Source organism: Coenobita brevimanus, chromosome 39, assembly GCF_032717465.1.
Source record: "Coenobita brevimanus isolate Jiangsu-jjx chromosome 39, ASM3271746v2, whole genome shotgun sequence".
NCBI classification, from domain to species: domain Eukaryota; kingdom Metazoa; phylum Arthropoda; class Malacostraca; order Decapoda; family Coenobitidae; genus Coenobita; species Coenobita brevimanus.
The window spans coordinates 8,844,520-8,856,276 of NC_136992.1; the positions used below are offsets into that span (position 1 = coordinate 8,844,520).

Genomic DNA, 11,757 nt, shown 5'->3' on the forward strand with positions numbered 1-11,757 from the left:
TTTCCATAGGAGTAAAGCTATCAGGTTCTACTTAGCGTGACGGTCTGGGGTCTGGCCGGGCCGTTCATTTCCAAACATGACTGAGAGCAAACATTGCTTGCCCACTCGTAATGATGGAGCACTGCACAACACATGCAGACTAAGACATAGACACATCAACGGTATAAGGAACCTTTGCAACAGCCCCATAGATGCGGTTCTTTACCTGCAGTCGCCTGGTCTGCTGGTTGATCAGGGTCAAGCGACACGACCACCACCACCACCATTATCGTCTCTCCATCATGTCACCCCTACCACTGCCGCCATCACCACCATTGACTTATTCTTTCACCCTAACTCCCCCTTCCCCAACACCATCATCATTTTACCATTATTAACCCCCATCGCTCCATCAGCTAACTGCTCCACAGCCACTCCACCACTGTCATTCCACAACCATCATTTCACTGCCATCATCGGACCACCATCACTGAACCACCATCACCACCAAAGCTCCGTCACCCCACCATACCGCGCTACCATCACCACACCATCACTGCATCATCACTACATCACCACCACTCCACTATCATCACTGCACCACTTTTAGTCCACTCTCATCATTTCACCACCATCACTACCGTACTAGCATCGCCCCACCAACACTGCATCACCATCACCATTATCTCTGCATCACCATCACTCCACGATCATTGCTTCACCACCACTGCACCACCATCACCAACCACTCCACCACATCCACCACCACCAACCACTCCACCACATCCACCACCACCAACCACTCCACCACATCCACCACCACCAACCACTCCACCACATCCACCACCACCAACCACTCCACCACATCCACCACCACCAACCACTCCACCACATCCACCACGGCCAACCACTCCACCACACCCACCACCATCAACCACTCCACCACATCCACAACCGCCAACCACTCCTCCATCATTGCACCACAGTTACATCGTTTTAGGAAAGGCAGAATGAAAATCATCTTTGCACACCTTTCTTTGCCTCAGTACGATGGAGGAAACTGTTTATATATCACACTGCATTAATATATAGACAACAATTCGCTCTCTGCAGGCATGTCTATACCCACCCGATGTTGGAGGGTGACTGCAGTGATCCGGAGCAGGCAGCAGGGCCGAGCTGCCGCCAGTCGAACCCCTGACTCCCTGTATCCGATCACGTTTTCTCAAATATATTCACCTCTTCTTTGAGAAAAAGTATTAAATGGCGAGGCCTAACTTAAATAAACTGAACACCGCCACCACTCGAATTTCTCCAGTGTTGTGAAATTACTAACGGTATTCAGAGGACTTAAAAGCAAACAATGAATATTGACGAAAATTCATCAATGCATATAACACAGTTCGTGTAATATGCATTAATTAACAAACAAGAATATAAGCACACATATACCTGTAATATGACAAATATATATATATATATATATATATATATATATATATATATATATATATATATATATATATATATATATATATATATATATATATATATATATATATATATATATATATATATATATATATATATATATATATATATATATATATATATATATATATATATATATATATATATCAGTACAGCGTTTACTTAATACCACCAGGTATTCTTGTAAACCAATAATAATGAAAATTTTCCAGCCTGCTTTGCACGTAGCATATTCTGCTCTGATGATAAGTGCATGGATTGCAGGCATTTTTAATGAGGTTTGGTTTAATACAGCATTTTCTGTAAATTTCCCAAATTTCCGGTTGCCGGATGGTACAAATCGACGCATCCGGATTCACCGTTTCTGATTAGCAGAAGCAATTTCTGATAAACTGCAACTCTGATTCGGAGCTTCAAAAGCTTATTTAGTTCCAAGAGAGAGAATGAGCTTTGATTTTGTATTGTTCTCACAATAATTTATATCTAGAATTAATTTAGCGCTAACTTAGCTTTGTCTTAATCATTGTTTAGCTCTTTGTTACCGAAACTTTCGTTTTAACTCTTCGGTTTATCTCTGTTTTAAGTCCTCGTTGATGAATTTTTAAATTCTATCGCCTTTTATACTCGAGTCTGTGTAATGTCTCTTACAAACTCCAAAACTACATTACTGATGTCGCATTATTCTTTTTATCTAGAGATGATGCACTGCAACGCTACAAAATCATAAGCAAAGTCACCATCGTCTCTCTTGGTGTAATTTACTTTAATGGCACGTTTCAGTTTCGTACGGCCGGCCATGAAGGAATATGTATGAGAATTTACAACCCAAAAACAAAACCATTTGTTCTGATGATGAATAACGGCAAAATCTATGAAATCTGCAATCTACTTAACACATTTCTGCCGTACTAACGGAGGCAGTCAGGTACAAGGTTTGTCCCTAACTGAATCACTCGCTGAGTTTGTCCCTAACTGAATCATCCACTTGCTGAGTTTGTGTGATGTGATGTGACGTGATACTCTGATGTTATGCAATGTGATGTGATGCTGTGATGTAATATGATATGTGATGTGATAGTGTGATTTGATGTGATGTGATACTCTGATTTGATGTGATGTGATGCTGTGATGTGATGTGATGATATTACGTGATGTGATGCGATGCTGTGAGGCAACGTGATGTGACATGATACTGTGATGTGATATGAACCTGTGATCTGATGTGATGTGATGTGATGAAACGAGATGGGATGCGATGTACTCTGATGTGATGCAGTGTTGGAGGGTAAGAAGGAGAGGAGTGGGCGTGGTATGGGCTGGTGATGTGATGTGATTTGATGAAGATGAGAAGGCGTTGAGTGGGCGTGGTATAGGCTAGTGATGTGATGTGATATGATGCGATGATGTGATGGAGGGTAAGAAGGCGTTGAGTGGGCGTGATATGGGCTGGTGATGTGGAGTGGTGGGTGGATGAGTGACAGACTTTGATGGGCTGTGTGGGAGGGCAATGATGCCAAGCAAGTGGGAAGGCAGGTAATGAGAGAGAGAGAGAGAGAGAGAGAGAGAGAGAGAGAGAGAGAGAGAGAGAGAGAGAGAGAGAGATGTATATATTGTATGTAGGAAGGAAGGTAGGTAGGCAGGTAAATAGGAAGAGTGTGGGGTAGGGAGGAGGTAGGTAGGAAGGTTGGAAGGTACAGTATGTTGGGTGGCTAAGAGGTGGTAGATATGTTGGAAGGCAGCAGTAGGTAGGTGAGGCAGGAAAAAATGGTGTTGTGGCAGGAAAAAGTGGTGAGGCAAGCAGCAGTACGGTGGTGAGGTAGGCAGCAGTGTGGTGATGAGGCCTGCTGCAGTGTGATGGTGAGGCAGGCAGTAGTGAGAAAATGAGACAGCGATAGTGCTGTGGTGAGATAGCCAGCAGTATGATGGTGAGACAGCAACAGTGTAATGTTGAGGAAGGCAGCAGTGTGGCGGCGAGGCAGGCAGCAGTGTGGTGGTGAGGCAGACAACAATGTGGTGGTGAGGTAGGCAGCGGTGTGGTGGGGGGAGGGGGCAGGCAGCAGTGTGTTGGTAAGGCAGGCAGCAGTGTGTTGGTGAGGCAGGGAGTAGTGTGTTGTTGAGGCAGACAGTAGTGTGTTGGTGTGACAGGCAGCTGTGTGATGGTGTAGCAGGGGACAGTGTGGTGGTGTGGCAGGAAGCAGCGTGGTGGTATGGCAGCAGCAGCGTGGTGGTGTGGCAGGCAGCGGTGTGGTGGTACAAAGGAGTACAAAGAAAAGTGAGGTGGTGAGGCAGGCAGTAGTGTGTTGGTGTGACAGGTAGCTATATGGTGGTGCAGCAGGCGACAGTGTGGTGGTGTGGCAGGCAGCAATGTGGTGGTGTGGCAGGCAGCAATGTGGTGGTGTGGCAGGCAGCAGTGTGGTGGTGTGGCAGGCAGCAGTGTGGTGGTGCAGCAGACGACAGTGTGGTGGTGCGGCAGGCAGCAGTGTGGTGGTGTGGCAGGCAGCAGTGTGGTGGTGTGACAGGCAGCAGTGTGGTGGTGTGGCAGGCAGCAGTGGGGTGGTGTGGCAGGCAGCAGTGTGGTGGTGTGGCAGGCAGCAGTAGGGTGGTGTGATAGACAACAGTGTGGTGGTGTGGCAGGCAGCAGCGTGGTGGTGTAGGAGGCAGCAGTGGGGTGGTGTGACAGGCAGCAGTGTGGTGGTGTGGCAGGCAGCAGTGTGGTGGTGTGGCAGGCAGCAGTGTGGTGGTGTGGCAGGCAGCAGTGTGGTGGTGTGGCAGGCAGCAGTGTGGTGGTGTGACAGGCAGCAGTGTGGTGGTGTGGCAGGCAGCAGTGTGGTGGTACAAAGGAGTACAAAGGAAAGCAAACAGCAACAGACCTGCTGGTCCTTTCGTGGCGTAAAATGCCTGTCAGGAGTGGGATTCGAACCCACGCCCGGAAGACCGGATTGCGACCTGAACGCAGCGCCTTAGACCGCTCGGCCATCCTGACAACGGTATAAATGTGAGGTAGTCAGTAGTGTGATGGTGAGGCAGACAGCAGTGTTATGGGAAGGCAGGCAGGCGGAGTGTATAGTGGTGAAGGAGGCTGCAGTGTGGTGATGAGGCAGGCAAGCAGGCAGTAGGCTATTGTGGTGAGGCAGGCAGCAGTGTGGTGATTTGGTCAGGCACCAGTGTTGTGGTGAGGTAGGTAGTACAGGTAGCAGTGTGGTGGTGAGACATGAATCGTGGTTCTGAGGTAGGCAGTGTGGTAGTGAGGCAGGAAGCAATGAGTTGGTTAGGCAGGGAGTCAGGTTTTGCGGTGGACAGGTAGAAGTGAGGCAGACAGAGATGTAGGCAGGGTTGAAGAGAGTGAGGCAGGTGGAGTGTGGGTGGAGGAGCTGGGAGGCAGCAAATTCTGGCGTCTTATGAATAACAAAGTCGAGTGGCTGGTTGAGAAGTGGAGGGGAGGAGAGAGGCCAAGGCAACATGAATGAACTCAAGTATCACAATGAATATAAATTAGCCTCTGAGTTAAAAACCAACACAAAATGCCTAAAGAATAAAAATAGTTGAGTTTTTGATACCGTAGTAATTTAAATTTGAGCAATGATATTCTTAAAAAAAAAAATCATGATCTAAGTTTTATGGAGGTTAATCTTAAACAGTAAATATTCCTAGAACAGTTTAAATTCTTCGGATAATCAAAGAACAATGGTTGAAACAGTGCAACTTGTGTGTGGGTTGAACGGTAACCGGGTGTGTGGGTTGAATGTGTGGGCTCGTGTACGGATGGGTGAATCGATGATTGTGTGTGTGTGTGTGTGTGTGTGTGTGTGTGTGTGTGTGTGTGTGTGTGTGTGTGTGTGTGTGTGTGTGAATCAGTGAGTGGGTTCATGGGTAGGTGTGTTAGTCAGTGGATTGGTAAGTGACGCACAGAGAGAGAGAGAGAGAGAGAGAGAGAGAGAGAGAGAGAGAGAGTAGGTGACATGGGTGTGTGGGAGGGAAAGGTAAGTGTCCTGGTGAGTGGATCTGTGCCTAAGTAGGTTCGTCTATGAACAGGTGGGTAGCATAGGTGAGTGGGTTATTAGTAGGTGGGTGGGCGGGCAGATAGGTTAGTGAGTGGGTCAATGAGTGGGCGGAAGTGAATGGGAGTGGGTGCTGAGAGGACAGATGGGTTGCTTGACTGGCAAAAGTGGACGGAACTGCAGGATGGATTGACAGGTTTTTGGACGAGGGTTTTGAGAGAAGAGGTATAAATAAGATGGATCAATTTATGTTAATGCCTGAAACCATAAAAAAGCTATAATTTTGTTCTTACAACCTCCATACGATTTTGTTAAGCTCTGGAGAAATCATTTGTGGTCGCAGGTTTAGAAAGTCTCCAGCAACCCCTTCACAACATGATTTCTCTGGGAATGACGGGGTTAAGACAAATGTGACGGTGCAGATACCACACGAATGCGCTACTGGGTGGAGGGCCAAACAGAGAAGGGCGGGGTATAGTAGGACAGGGTAGGGCAAGGCAGGGCAGGGCAGGGCAGGGCAGACTGGTAGTACCTAGAGGATCTGTAACATGTCCGCTTAAAGAAATATAGCTTATAAATTCATTGCTTTCAGACTTCTCAAACTCAGTCAACCAAGAAATTGCTCGAATAAGTTACTTTGCAAGGTTGAATAATGAGTTCACCAACTTCCACTTGCTGTTTCGTTTCGTTTTTCCCTTCGGCCATTCTTATTTTACTCCTTATTATTCCTCTTTTTAACTTTCCTCTATATTCATCATCCTCTCATCTCCTGACTTTTCACTTCTCACCATTTGTCAAAGTAATAAAGTAAACCTTCAGTTCCTCAACATCTAACAATAAGAAAGTTATGATACTAGAGGAAGTAGTAGTCGAAGTAAGAGTAACAGTAATAGTATTAATTTTACCATTAACAGTAGTAACTGCAGTTGTAAAGGATAAAGAGGTTGGTGAGTGAGATCTCTGTGCTTTTGCTTACTAATAATATGGTGTTACTGGGAGACTGGGGATAAAGGTTCCAAGGATTGGTAAAGAATTCCAGGAATTTCAAGAAATCTAGAAGTGATGGCAGGAAGTATTGGGATGAATTGCAAAACCTGTTTATTATGCACTACAGATATGCATAGGAATGGAGAATGTGTAGGTGATTAAATACTTAGGCATCGTAGTGAGGAAATGATGGCATGAAGGATGAGGTGAAGAAGAGGATACATCAGGGAAATTATTAAGAAGGTTCTGAGAGTACTAACAAGATATACGAAAGGAAATCTGGGATCTTACATTACAGTATACTAGTCCTAACACTGAGCTCCTGTGTTTTAGTGAAATCTAATTAATAACATTCCTTTGGATATAACTTCCAACTCCCTCATCAATACAGACCAACTGGTTTCCGTTCCACAGTTCACTATTCACTATATACCCATAGAACGCTCTACATTAAGAAATAGCCGCGTTCGTTGACCGCGTGACCTGCGTCGCGCCACGCATCCATCAAAGAGAGGAGTAAAGAAATTGGTGTAGTGAGCAAAGGAATGAGTGGAATGGATTTAAAATTATGTGGGCGGTAGAGCTGGACTACAGTAGGAAAGTGTACCCTGTGGACATGGGCGATGTAGTATTGACGGTTGATGCAGTGAAGGTTATTTCAAAATATTTATGTTCAAGAACGAACGTGTAGGAGGGGGGGGGGATGACCTTGGTGAACAAAGCAATGTGTGGAATAAGTAGGATTTGAGAGGGTGGTTGAGGAGTGGCCATGAGAGTACACACTGTGAAAATGTGGGCTGTAGGATTAATGGTTTGAATGCTGGGAAGGTGTATCTTTTTTTTTTTTTTTTTTTTATGCGAGGAAGAAGGAACCAAAGGCCATGAGCCCGCAGTAACAGTTCCCTCCAAGAGAAAAACAAAATACAATAGAGAGCCAAATTCAAGATCCGATCATTTTGAGATGCCTGGATACACTGCGTTTGAAAGACTGGAGATCATAGGCAGGAGGAAATACAGACAGAGGGAGACAGTTCCAGAGCTGACCTGTTGCATGAATGAAAGACTGGGAGTAACGGTTAACTCTTGCATTAGAGAGTTGGACAGAAAAGGGATGAGAGTTTGCTGCCAGACGGGTGCTACGCGCCCGTGCGTCGTAGAGGTGGAGGAATGCAAGCAGACAGTTCAGAGGAGCAGTGACCATTAAAGTAGCGATAGAAAAGAGATAAAGATGCAACAGTGCGGCGAAGAGACAGAGGTTGAAGGGAATCAGTAAGAGGAGGAGAGTTAATGAGACGAAAAGCCTTTGACTCCACCCTATTGAGAAGAGCTGTATGTGGGGAGCCTCCCCACACATGAGAGTTGTACTCCACACAGGGGCGGATAAAACCCCTGTATAGAGTCAACAATTGTGCAGGGGTAAAGAAAGAGCGGAGTCGGCTTAGCACACCCAATCTCTTGGAAGCAGATTTTACAAGAGATGTAATATGATCTTTCCAAGATAAGTCCCGAGTAAATGAAACCCCAAGCATGTTCAAGGATGATGCAGGATTAATCTGAATATTATTAAACATTAGTGGGTATACCTGTGGAAGATTTTGTCGGGTTGATAGGTGTAAGAACTGAGTCTTAGAAGCATTAAAGACAACCATATTATTTTTACCCCAGTCAGAGATATGAGCCAAGTCAGACATTAGGTGTGCCATAGCCTCATGCCAACAAGATAAGCTCACGTTGCTCATGTGCCAGGTCTTGCGACGCAGGTAGCAAGCACCTCACAGTCTTTAAAATACAGTTCTCTCAAGATATATATTTTTTTTCCGTGAAGATTCTAGCATATATTCACAAAACCCTTGATATCGATCCTGGCTCTCACCTCCACTCCTGGACACCAAACCCTTCACACCTCACCTTCTTGTTCCTCACTGACCCATACCCCATCGTACACTGTTACCAAAGATATGCAGTTCTTCTCTTCTGTATTGAACTCTCTTAAGCTGACGGAGTTCATGGCGGGTTGGGATCCACGGCATAAATTTTATGGATGTCTTTACATGCGGCAGAGTGGCAGTGCTGCAATGCCTGTATGAATGAATGTACACGTTTGCCTAAACGGTTCACATGCTGTATATTTATTCATACACTTGCTCCAGCACTGCGGTACTATCCCTTGTACTGTACTGCACACTCGTATACGCAAAAAATCACGGTAGGCACATAATGAGGAAACCAAGAAAAATGGAACACGTATTAAAGACTGATTTACTCGTATAATTTGGCACAACTATGAGGGTAAAGAGAGCCAAGGAATGCTTCAGTGACCTGACTCCACTGTTCCTGCTTGTCAAATGGGATTATGGGATTAAAGAGGGTGTAACCTTCCTCATGATCGAGACGACGTTAGTATTTTATTCCAGCCAACTCTGGCAACGTGTTCCAATTAGAACCAGATGATTTTATTAAGATAAGACCCTGCGAGTGGCAAAAAGTCACCACTAACCAGGTAACGCCAGATAATTTTATTCAGCTGGATGAGTCATGAGAGCCTGAGAGTGTTATACTGTTAGCATTAACTAACAAACAACAGACGATTTTATTCTGCTGAACGAAAAACTGAGTGACAAAATAATTAACCTGCCAGCAAACAGCGATTATATTCAGCGGAGTGGGTCATAGAAGCCAAAGCATGATGTACTGCCGCCATTAACCAGCTGACACCAGACGATTTATTCAGCTGTGTGAATCATAAATACCTGAGTCACCATTAATCAGCTAACAGCAGACGACTTCATTCAGCTGTGTGAACATAGGAGAAGGATGTCAAACAATTACCATTAAACAACTAACAACGGACAGTTTTATTCAGCTGAGAGTGGGCCATTATATGGAAAGGAGAAATGAAGAATGCTGCACTTTCCTCATGACTAACTCCACGCTCACTTGTCGCTTAGCAGGATGCTCTCCACTTCTCCCTTCGGTTCTTCGTTTCTTCTGCATTTCACATTTTTTTTCTAGTTATATGAAGTTTTATTGACACTTGCACTATATTATTATAACAAGCACAGTAAAACTACAAACAAGCATAATAAAACAATGCAGCACCACTCCACAGCTTGAGACCCTGTGAATCGTTAAGTGGGGAAAATGAAAAATACCAAAGTTAACCTTGAAACGTTTTCTGTGATGCTTCCGAATACTATGACAACGCTTTCTCTTAGAACATCCACCAAAAAATTTTCTGTGTACTGTCCACCACCAACGAGCTGTGGAGTGGGGGGGAAAAAATATAGAAGCTTAGTACTGAAAACGTGTGGTTAGATGTGTGCCTGTCAAATGCGAGGGGGTATTTTTTTTTTTTTTTTTTTTAAATTTTCCCCCAGACGACGACTTGCAACCATCTAATTCTAGTTCAGATCCCTACCGGTATTTCACTTCTAGGTACAAACAAGCAGGAGTAAAGAAAACCTTGATCAAAGATCTCATTACCAGCCCGCGAATCGAACCTAAGACTTAACGGGTGTGGGCAGAGTGCTTCCTGTTAAACCACCGCCACCCCTATGTTACTGATGACATGACCTTCCATCTAACATGACCTTCCAATATATATATGTTTTTTAACTGGCATCATTTTTCATCAAACATAACATCTCATCAACATGATTTTTCAAGTAACATAACCTTTCAAGCAACACGACTTTTTACCACCTCGACCTTTCAACTAACATGACCTGTCAACCAACCCGATCTTTCAACTAACATGACCTTTAAACGAGCATGATCTTTCAACGAACATGACCTATCAACTAACATGACCATGTACAGTAACTGACATGATCTTTCACCTAAATGACCTTCCCACCTATAAATGCTTTTTACAGTAACTGGCAACACATTTCAACTTGCAAGAAATTTCAGCTAATATGTTAAACTAGTGACATGAAGTTTTAGGTGACATGGTGTGCTAATAATAAGAGTCTTAAAAAATCTTTGCACCTTAGATAATCAACTGATATGAAGAAAAAAAAAAAGGAAAGAACACCGTTTGCCTGACCTGAGGTGGTGGAGACATGATCTTTAACATGACACGATACAAAACCCAGCTCGTCCACAGCGTCTCCTCTCCATGATAAAATTGTTGGAGAGAAGTGGGAATTTCCTTTGCAATATCCTGGGGCGGCTCCGGCAGCAAGCCATCTATCTCTTTTATCTTTCTCATCCTTGCTCCTTCCCCTTCCATCATGACACTCCCCCCGGCCATCACCTCCATGCCCACCGCATGATTTATTCTTACCCTATCTTCCGCATGATTCCGTAGTACACTCTATGTAACATACATAATATTATGTGCTTATATATAAATCTAATGCCTCAAAATTGTCCCTTATAACTAAATATGGAAATGTCAGGCCCTGGTGGTTTAGTAGAAACGTTGTGAAGCTTTAGTTTGACAATTTCTGTACAGTAGGGTCACTGCAGAGTGCTGCCTACTAAGTGATTCTCTGCTGGTGCGTGTACTCGTATTCCGCGTGGAGGGCAAGACATGCCACTCCGTGCCTTCTGAAATAGAAGGTTGTTTGTGAGGCATCTCCAACCCAACATAGGGTGCAACAAAGATGGATGAGTCTGTCACTCAGTCTTCCGAAGCATGAGAGTTGTGTGTTGGAGACTTGAGTTTTCATGATGGATATAACTGTCATTCTGTGTCCCCTAACAGAAAATGGGTGGCCAATAGACATTTCTAGTTCAGATTCTTCCTTGATGTTGAAATACGGAATGTTAATTCTTTGCCTAATGACACAAACTGGTACAGTACCTCTACAAGTCCCTTATGCACTTGCAGGATTTACAAACAAAGAGCTCTGCAGTGCCGTGGGTGCATACTGAACTCAGCATTAAGTCCTGAGCCCGCTATCCACTAATATCAGGGCAGCAGCAGGGATGCTGTCAGGGCTGCCGACAACGCTGAAATACCAGAGCTCCTTGTGCAGCCCGAGAAGTGTTTCCAAAGAATACTATTTAGCTTGGTGAGGCCTTTTTTTTTTTTTTATGCGAGGAAGAAGGAACCAAAGGCCATGAGCCTGCAGTAACAGTTCCCTTCAAGAGAAAAACAAAATACAATAGAGAGCCAAATTCAAGATCCGATCATTTTGATCTCGGAGGGCACTACTTTGTCCAGAAGAAGAATTAAACTGCAGCTTCCCTGAAGAGCGTCTTTCAGGAGGAGCTGGGGTGTCCCCAGGAAGGACACTGTCGACCGAAGCAAGGAGATAACGTGGGTCTTCGCTGGTGTGTGCATCAAGGCAGG

At 44.6% G+C, this 11,757-nt stretch overlaps 1 non-coding gene across 1 annotated transcript; it reads right to left on the bottom strand.

Annotated features, from left to right (window-relative positions):
- Positions 1–4,369: 4,369 nt before the first annotated feature.
- TRNAL-CAG (transfer RNA leucine (anticodon CAG)) lies at positions 4,370–4,453 on the bottom strand. Its single transcript has one exon. It is a non-coding gene; the product is annotated as a tRNA-Leu (tRNA).
- Between the last annotated feature and the right edge of the window lie 7,304 nt (positions 4,454–11,757).